Source organism: Acomys minous (assembly GCF_964271855.1).
Source record: "Acomys minous genome assembly, chromosome: 12".
NCBI lineage: Eukaryota > Metazoa > Chordata > Mammalia > Rodentia > Muridae > Acomys > Acomys minous.
In genome coordinates, this window is record NC_140493.1 from 111,915,731 (window position 1) to 111,925,212 (window position 9,482).

Sequence of the window (9,482 nt, forward strand, 5' to 3'; positions counted from 1 at the left end):
AGGCCCTGGCAGGGAAGCAGTGCACACAGGGCTCCCATAGGCTTACACAGGGACAGGGCTGGAGTGGACGAGGCTGGGGAGGGGGGGTGCAGGGGGGCTGCATGGAGGCAGAGCCTGGGACGGCAGAGAAGGGCTTAGGGCAAGGTGTCATCAGTGGCCAGGAGGTCTAGGAAAGGCCAAGTCTAAGCCAGGAGAGGATGCCAGGCCTGGCCTGATTCCTGTCCCATCTGTACTCTGTCTGGTAGGTCACCTAGTGACTTAGTCAGGAGCCATGGAAAGCCTGCCAGCCAGCAGAGGCCTGGGTCACACAGGGGTCCCAGCAGCAAGGGAGTGGGCCTAGTATCTTAACTCACTTGCTTGCTCGCTTGGTCACCAGGGACTCCATAGTAGCAGCGGTTCTCTCACGGCCAAAAATTATAGCGGTCCCAACAGTCTCCACAGCAGAACCCGGCACCCCGCGGCGGGGTTTCCAGACACGGTATTTGTATCTTGAACACTGAGGGAGCCACTTCAGGCTGGTGAACTTTTGGCCTATGTCCCCATAGCCACTATAAAGCATGTGGCTGCCTGGTGAGAACAGAAAGTGGGGAGTCACAGACCCCTGAACAGAGGACCCCAGGCCCTAGGGAAAAGCGCTAAGGGTGGCACCTCACCTGCCTGGGAATGACAGCATCACACCCGGTATTGTGTTCAAGCCTATAATCCCAGCAGCATTAGGGAGGTGGAAGTCGGGAATCAAAAGTTCAAGGCCAGCCTTGGCCACATGAGACCCTGGTTTTTTGCTTTTTTACTTTTTTTAACTTTTAAAGTTATTTATTATTGCTGGCGTGGTGGCGCACACCTTTAATCTCAACACTTGGAAGGCAGAGGCAGGTGGATCGCTGTGAGTTTGATGCCAGCCTGGTCTACAAAAGCGAGTCCAGGACAGCCAGGACTGTTACACAGAGAACCCCCATCTTGAAAAAAAAAAGTTTTAAATTTTTATTTACTATTTATTTAATGTGCATAGCTACTTTGCTTGCATGCACATCTGGGTGAGGACATCAGATAGGTGGAGTCACAGACAGCTGTGAGCAGCCATGTGGTGCTGGGAATTGAACCTGGGTCCTCTGGAAGAGCAGCCAGCGCCCTTAACTGCTGAGCCGTCCCTCTAGCCCTGTGACCCTGCTTTCTTTTCTTCTTTTCTTTTCTTTCTTTCCTTCTTTTCTTTTCAGTTTGATTTTTGGTTTGTTTGTTTGCTTGTTTCCAAGACCAGGTCTCACTGTGCAGCTTCGGCTGTCCTAGAACTGTGTAGAGCAGGCTGACCTCAAATTCCCAGAGCCGCCTGTCTCCGCTCCCCAAGTGCTGGGATTGAAGGGGTGCGCTGCTATGCCTGGCTTGGCTTGTTGTTTTTGTTAAGTAGTGTGACCCCAGTCAGCACCCGTCCATGACAAGCCACAGGGAGTTTCTGGGAAAGAAGCAAGAGCTTTACCCTACATTCTGGAACTCTCCTTGAGAAAAATTAGGGCACCAGCTGGCAGAGGAGGGTTGAGCAAGGGGCTGTGCAGTGCCAGGCTGTTCTCCCTCTCAGATTCTACTTCACAGCTTTCTAAGTACGTTCTGGGCCTGCTCCATCCAAAGCAGAACCAGCGGGCAAGTGCACTGCCGCTCTGGCAACGGGCTGGGCTTCACTCTTAGACCCCATGCCAGGCCTCTGTGGAGATGCGACGCCCTCTCCTGGCCTCCATGGGGCACTGCATACATGTGGGACACATACATACGCTTGGGGACATACACAAATGCGTTTAAAAACATTTATTTGAGGGCTGGAGAGATGGCTCCGTGGTTAAGAGCACTGTCTGCTCTTCCGAAGGACCCGGATTCAATTCCCAGCACCCACATGGCAGCTCACAACTGTCTGTAACTCCAAGATCTGACACCCTCACACCAAATGCACATAAATTAAAATTAAATGAAAATATTTTTTAAAAAATATTTATTTGAAAGAAACCAGAGGAGCCAGGCAGTTGTAGCACATGCTTTAATTTCAGGCAGATGGGTCTCTAAGTCTGAGGCCAGTATGGCCTACAGACCAAGTTCCTGGACAGCCAGGGCGACACAGAGAAACCCTGTCTCAATAAACCAAAATAAGTAAATCAGAGCTTCCAACCAAAGATGGCCTTTTTCTCAGGAGTGGCCGGGAAAGTGGTGACTGGAGGCCTCTGTGGGCTACAGAAAAGGGGGGTGCAAGCACCCATCCCCCACATGTGATGGGCAGAGGCGGGTACAGCATAACAGAGGAGCTCTGAGTTCAAGTAACAAAACCCACCCTCCTCAGAACTCCTCACAGACCAGGCTGAGAGGGCAATCCTAGGTCCTGTCCATGTCTCTGCAGGTGACCGGGACACAAAGCCAGATGCTACCAAGAAAAAACACCCCCTGGAGGGCCGGGGCTTGGTGGTGCACACCTTTAATCCCAGCACTCCGGGCAGGCGGATTGCTGTGAGTTCAAGGCCAGCCTGGTCTACAAAGCGAGTCCAGGACAGCCAAGCCTGACACAGAGAGACCTTGTCTTGAAAAACAAAACAAAACAAAAAACAAAAAACAACAACACACACATACACACAAACCACCCCCTGGGCAAACACATACCTCAAAGCAGAATGTAGCTATATATGTCTGCAATGCCAGCACTTGAGAGGCAGAGACGGGAGGATGCAGGAAAGTTCAAGGCCAGCCTGGGCTACAGAGCAAAACCCTGACTGAAAAAAAAAACAATTTTTTTTAAAAAAAGAAAAGAACCACACCGCGAGGGTCACCATAGATGCTTTATCATGTCCCCATCTCAGAGGTGACCTCCACACCCAGCAGTCAGTGCTTGTCACTGGAAGGAACCAGGGCAGGAATTCCCTCTGAAGAAGAGCACTCAGACTTCCACAGGGTGGGGCAGGAGTGAGGGTTTGTGAACAAAGACCAGGTGTGGGAATAAATCAGCTGCCCTATCACATTTCCTGCCCTGAAAGCTCCTGTAAAACACAAGAGAAAATTGACCTGTCGGGGGGGATAGATGGGCCTCACCGGCACCACCTCCGGGGTCCCGCCTGCACTGTGCGCCCCCACACTGAGCACACTACAACCACCCAGCAGCACCAGGGAGAAGGGGCCTGGCCCAGGCAGCCCAAGGCGCTTAGCTCCCTGGCCTCACCCCCTCCACCCGCCCCTGGCAGACAGGCCCAGCTGCAGAGCCTGTAAGCTATAAACCGGACGGAGACCAGGCACGGTGTCGGAAGACAGCTCGAGTGCCTTTAAAAAAAAAAATGTAATCTCTTTTTATTTCCCCCCACTCTGCCCTCCCTCCTCCCTCCAGACCATAACCTCCAGTCACTCCTCCCCTCTTCCCGCACTCCTGGAGGTGACCTTGGTGCCCAGACCTCAGTGTGAGGCAGCCAGAGGCAGCAAGGACACCCTTCTCACCTTGAATAACTGTGTTGGGAGCCAGATCACGGTGCGGGAGGGGGAGAAGGCTGGCTGTGGTGTGAAAAGAAACTGCCCCCCTCCACGGCGATCCACGGCGACCCACCACCTGCAGCTGCCCAGGGCAGTCTAGAAACCTAGGCTGGGGCCCTTGAGGTTTGAGCTGAAGGCAGGGTCCTCTGCAACCCCTCCCTCTGGACAGTGGAGGCTGACACCACTGACTCCAGGAGCTCAGCTGCCCTGATCTACAGATTTGCTTCCGATGCAAACCCAGCTGTGTGCTGTCAGCCCACTATCCCATAGAGAAGGCAGCTCTGTAGGCTGCCCTAAAGTCACTTAGTGGACAGCCAGGCTGGCCTAGGATCTTGTCCATCTGTGTCCCTCACAAACTCCCAAGGTCTCAATGCTCCCCAGCTATGAGCAGCCTCTGGCCACCGGGCCACAGCTGCAGTGTTCCCAAGGCCTGAGGGCCACCTGCCACCTCGCACACTCTAGGAGGCCAGGTGAGTGTTCTGTCTGTTGGCAAAAGCCAAGACAAGGAGAGGGAGGAACCTTCCCCGAGCACCATGGGGCCTCCCTGATGACCAGGGGTCAGGGAGAAGATGTTCTATTAGTACTAGTCTAAGAAGGATGCAGGGTTGGAGCACAACTCCCAGGCTTAGGAGGAGGCAGTCTACAGGGGAGGGGACCACAGGGCTCATGGCCCTCAGGCAGGTCTGGATGGCCAAAGCCACAGACTATGGAGATCACGTGCCTAGTGGAAGGGCTGGACAGAGGTGAAGATCTAGCAAGAGACATAGCCAGAGGAGCAGTCAAGGGCAGGAAGATGGGCACAGCCAAGAGCGGAAGTCAGTGACTGGTCAGGGCTGAGCCAGCCCGACTGCCCTCCCAGAAGCAGAATTCACTACACAAAGCTGGTCAGGGCCTCCCAGCCCTGCGGGGGTGCAGTACTGCCCAGACCTCCTCTCCACCCTGTCTCCTGAACCCCTGCATGTCTAGATACAGGGGGCTCTGGCACCACCTGGGGGATCGGGGACTGAGTATGCGCCAGTCTTCCAGGAGAACGCCAGGCTGCACGGCCTCCATCCGGGGAGCGGAGGTGTGTTCCTCTCGGGGCTCATCCAGACCAGAGTTCCCACCAGATCTAAGCCTGGACTCTTCTGCAGGTGCCGACTGGGGGCCAAACACACCCGTTTCCTCCCTACATCCTTCGGCACCGCCGAACACAGGCTCTCTCAGCTGCTTCTCTGAGGTCTTAGGCTGCTAGCCCAAGCCCAAGGCATGCTAGCACAGCTATAGGTTGTCAGCCCTTAATTACTGACTAACAAGTTCTGTAAAGGTCCAGGCTCTGCTGGCACTCCCATCCCTGGCACTCCCAGCTTCCCCAGGCTGAGGTCTTTAGGACCCTAGAACAGCCCAAATCTCCTGGCTCCCCAGCGTCAGCTTCCCCATCTCCCTGAAAGCCGGCCCTCTTCACCAGGGCTACCACGGCCACTCCAAGCATCTTGGTTGTCCCTACACCTCGGCCAGTGGCTGTGCACTCTTATATCAATAAAAATGCATGCACACAAGTACATACGTGCATGCACCCCCATTGTCCTCTCAAATATAGGCTGAGCGTGCCCTCAGGTTTGTGGGGACCTGCCCCGCAGCTCCACGTGCTCAGCAAGAGCAGGGCGTTGAGACGGGGAGGTTTTGTTTTGTTTTGTTTTGTTTTTTAAATTTATGTGCATTAGTGTAGGGGGTGTCAGATCTTGGAGTTACAGGCAGTTGTGAGCTGCCATGTGGGTGCTGGGAATTGAATCCAGGTCCTTTGGAAGAGCAGGCAGTGCTCTTAACCACTGAGCCATCTCTCCAGCCCCCGAGGCGGGGAGGTTTGAAGCCCGTGCTTTTATCTCACAAGATGGCTCCTCGGGTCCAGGGTCCAGTGGATGCCTTTGCTTATCTGTCTTCTGCCCTCATTTCTTCTGCTGCCCAGCCTCTGGGGACCTGAGTGCTGGAGGGACCCTCACAGGACCAGTCTCTGCCGCCCCCGACTTCGATCACACCCTCTCGGACTGGTCCTGTGTCGGTCCCTCTTGCAGCCTTCCTGGAATTGACTCCCAATGCATAGTTGGTCGGTGTTTCCCCTGGCCTAAGTGAGTTAGTGTTTTAACCTCCCTGCAAGCCCTGCACTCTTGAGTAGGGCTGGCTTGTACCATAGGGTCACCCTAACTCAGTGCCCAAGCTTTCTGAGCTGGGCACACTGGTCACTGCCCTCTTATCTGTCCGGCTGCCCCCCCCCCCCCGCCTTTTCTCTACCCCCTCATCCTGTGCTCCCCCCTCCTCTTTCTCAGCTCCATCTGAACTCCAGGATATTAAGCCCCGGATCCCCACGGCGCAGGAGTAGACTTATGTAGGGCAGCCCCGGCTCACGAGGCCACCTGACATGGAAAGCAGGTTGCAGCCACCAGGCCTGAGGCCACCGTGCTATAAGAAACAGTGAGTAGCCACCAGGAGACACTGAGATTTGGGGGCATCTGAGAAAACCCAAAGGTGACTGGACGTGAACAAACAAGTCATGCTGAGGTTACCTTCCGTGTCCCAGGCCGTCCTTGGCCTGTACAGCAAATAGGCACAAAACATAGTCCCATTTGGGTCTGAATTTTGGTGTGTGTGTTCTTTTTATATTGAAATGCATTTAATTAAATTAATTTATTTATTTGTTTTTGGTTTTTCAAATCAGGGTTTCTCTGTGTAGCTTTAACTGTCGTGGACTCACTTTGTAGACCAGGCTGGCCTCGAACTCACAGAGATCCGCCTGCCTCTGCCTCCCGAGTGCTGAGATTAAAGGCGTGCGTCATCATGCCTGGCTCTAAATTTATTTTCTATGTCTCAAAAAATTTAAGTTTTCTAACTGATGGAACAAAAGAAAACTCAAGAAGCCAGCAAAGTTAGGGGCCCGTGTGGGCTGGTGTTTCCGGTTTGGGAGGCGATAGCACCTGTGTGGGGTGAGGAGGCTTGCAGGCTGAAGACCTGAAACAAAGCTGGTGCCTGGCAGCCTGTGCTTCAGTCGCTAGGGTGGGAGGCACAGTGGCCTCTTCCCATCTTCTCTCAGGGCCGAGGGTTTGAGGCCGCAGCTCTCCCTCGCCCGCTGCCTCTGCCAGCCTACACCGGACTCACGGTCCCCAATGCGGCCGGACAAGCCTGCCTGGAGCCCTCTCTTCCCAGACACACAAGCTCTCTCCCACAAAATAGTTTAATGCAACTTAATGGCTTGAAGTTGATGTAAAAATTACAGGCACACGGCTGGGGTGGGGTGGGGGCCCTCGTAAGAAATCCTTTAGAAAATATAATTGAGTTAATGGAGCCATAACTGCGGCTCATTTTGGGGGTAATTGGCCCGCTTTTTGTCACCCCGTCCATTTACATACTCCTGTTTTCTTTTTGCGATTGATTTTTTTTTCTTTATAAAGTGGGCCACTTTACTGCAATTTTTAAAGCCCCAGTGATGAATAAAACCTCATCTTCCCACTCATTAAGACTCTGGAATTAGCCAGGCCCAGGGCCCCACCAGGCAATTTGCTTAACAGTCCCAAGGCTGCCTGCTGCAGGAGGGGCCAAGCTCCGGAAGGTGGGTCCAGGACCCTGATCCACCTCCCCGGAAAGAAAGGAGGACGATGGGAAATCTCCTGCTTCCATCTGCCCAACCTTGAACTTAAACACACCCTCCCTCTCCTGCCTTCCTCTCCTGCTCGAGACTTCGGCCTTGGACTCTCCGCCCCACAGCCTGCCTACCTCGGCTGTCACTCAGAGGCCCCACCCACCTGCCTCTGCCTGCGGACCAAGGTCACACTTCCTAGAAAATATTATTATTTTTTTAATTATGAAAATCTATATACACACACAGAGGAGGAGAGTCTGTTAGCACAACTGGACATGACACAGAGCTCTGGAGGGGCAAGTGGCTCCAGGGCCTAAGCTTTCTCTCTGCAAATGGGCCGGACAGGGAGGCGTGGCCTTAAGTGGGTCGGGGGCCCCACTCACTGCCGCTGGCAACCTAGCCTTTGATTTCGACTTTACTTTCTCCTCGCTCTGGTCCTGCGGAGCAAATCCAGGGCCTCCCGGGCGCCAGTGAGCACCTCACTACTGAGCTGGGCCCTGCTCTCTGTTGACCATCTGTTTTGAGACAGGCTCTCACCAAACCGCCCAGGCGGAGCTCAAAAGCTCTGTGTGGCTCAGGCAGGCCTTGAACTTTCAATCCTTCAGCTTCCATCTCCTGACTAGGGGCCATCAGAAGCCCACAACCACCAGACCCAAGTGGACTCTGTCCCGTGGCCGTCATTGATCGCCACACATATGGACCCCTTATGTTTCCTGACTTTGCAACGCTTCCTTACAGAGCAACAGGCCTCCTGCACCACACACTCCTGCCGTGAAATTCTGTACACATAATTTCTGTCTTAGTTTCTTTTCCTATTGATGTGATATTCTTACAGATCAGACATGTGTAAAAAGACCTTTTGCTTTGTTTTGTTTTTCGAAACAGGGTTTCTCTGTGTAGCCTTGGCTGTCCTGGATTCCCTCTGTAGATCAGGCTGGCCTCGAACTCAGGTCGATACGCCTGCCTCTGCCTCCCAAGTGCTGAGATTAAAGGCTGCGCCACCACGCCCAGCGTAAAAGGAACTTTTCTTCGCTTGTTTCAGTCTCCTGGATCTCCAACCGTATCACACAGACCCAGAAGGTCTTTGGATGTGATCAGAGCAGCCATGTTGTGAATTAACATTCCTCTTAATTAACAGGCATGCTTGTTCCTCTGTGTGGGTTGTGTCGCCCTGCCAGTTTCAGCGCCTTAGAAGATCCGGTCTTTTTGGCCTGTCAGGGTCCCACCTGCCATCCAGACACGGTTCCAACTTGGTCTGCAGAGCAGCCTGGGGCCACACTCAGAACTACGGCTCCAGGCCAAGTCCCCCTGGAGGCAGTCAACACTGTGGGCCTCTCTTTCTCGGCCTGCGCTGTGGCGTAGGGAAGGGTCTAACCTTGGGTACAACTCCCAGAAGCCTAGCCCTCCCCTCTGCAGCCAAGACGACTGAAGGCATGCAATGGAGAGTCACGTGTTAGAGCAGACAGGGCTGGGGGTCCAGGGGGCTTTACCTCTGCAGATCCCAAAACTACTGGACCAACCTGCAAATGATGCCCTCTGCTGGCCACCCCAGTCTCTGATGGGAAGGCTGACTGATGCGGCAATCAAGCATAGTCGGCTCTGATTGGTCACACTGGGCGGGGCTAAAACACCGTGATTGACAACCAGAGCGGTCAATAGGGAAAGCTGTACTGGTACCTTGTCTGGCTCAAGGTCTTCATCCCAACATGAAAGGCTTTCGTCATCTCGCCGCTGCAGCATGGCTCCAGCCCTGCCTCGTCAGAGTTGGAGTTACTTCTGACCCAGAAGCCTCTGTCTATGGGAGAGAGTGTCAGGAGGACCACAGTCAGTCCAGAGTGTCGGGGCAAGGGACCTGTTCTGAGGAGACAGCTTTGCACCTGAGCCTCCTTGTTCTCCTGAGGACCATGGGCACCGGGAACACTCCCTCCCTGGGGATAGGTGTCTATCGCCTGGATGTGTGGATGCAGGAGCGTTACTGTCGTTCATGGTGAGGCCTAGAGACATTGGGGGTATAGAGTGGCTTGGTCTATGGCACAGGAAATCCAAGTCTGTTTGCTCGTGTCACTTCCTTCGAGGTCTGAGTGGAAGCACCCTTTGCCAGGTCTTCGGGGTAGGGCAATCCACCTACCTGCCAACACCCCAACCCGCCTGGACTCCCTGCTGAGAGGAAGGCACAGCAGTCTGTGTCACACAGCAAGGCACTCTGGGCAGGCAGAGAGACCTGCAGGCCCTCGAGGAGAGGAGGCCAAGGCTGAGGCGGGGACAGTGACTAGAACTGCAGGAAAATCCCTTTTCACAGCTCCCTACTCTTCAGGACCCCAGGGAGCCCACCTGAACTAGAGAAGCCTGGGCCTCACTGGATGCCACTGCCAAGTCACACAGCCTC

General features: G+C 54.2%; 1 long non-coding RNA gene across 1 annotated transcript; it reads right to left on the reverse strand.

Annotated features, from left to right (window-relative positions):
- Positions 1–2,789: 2,789 nt before the first annotated feature.
- LOC311579553 lies at positions 2,790–9,015 on the reverse strand. The gene is made up of 2 exons (XR_014773186.1): positions 8,774–9,015; positions 2,790–3,005 (listed from the first exon to the last, which is right to left on the reverse strand). It is a non-coding gene; the product is annotated as an uncharacterized lncRNA (long non-coding RNA).
- Positions 9,016–9,482: the final 467 nt, after the last annotated feature.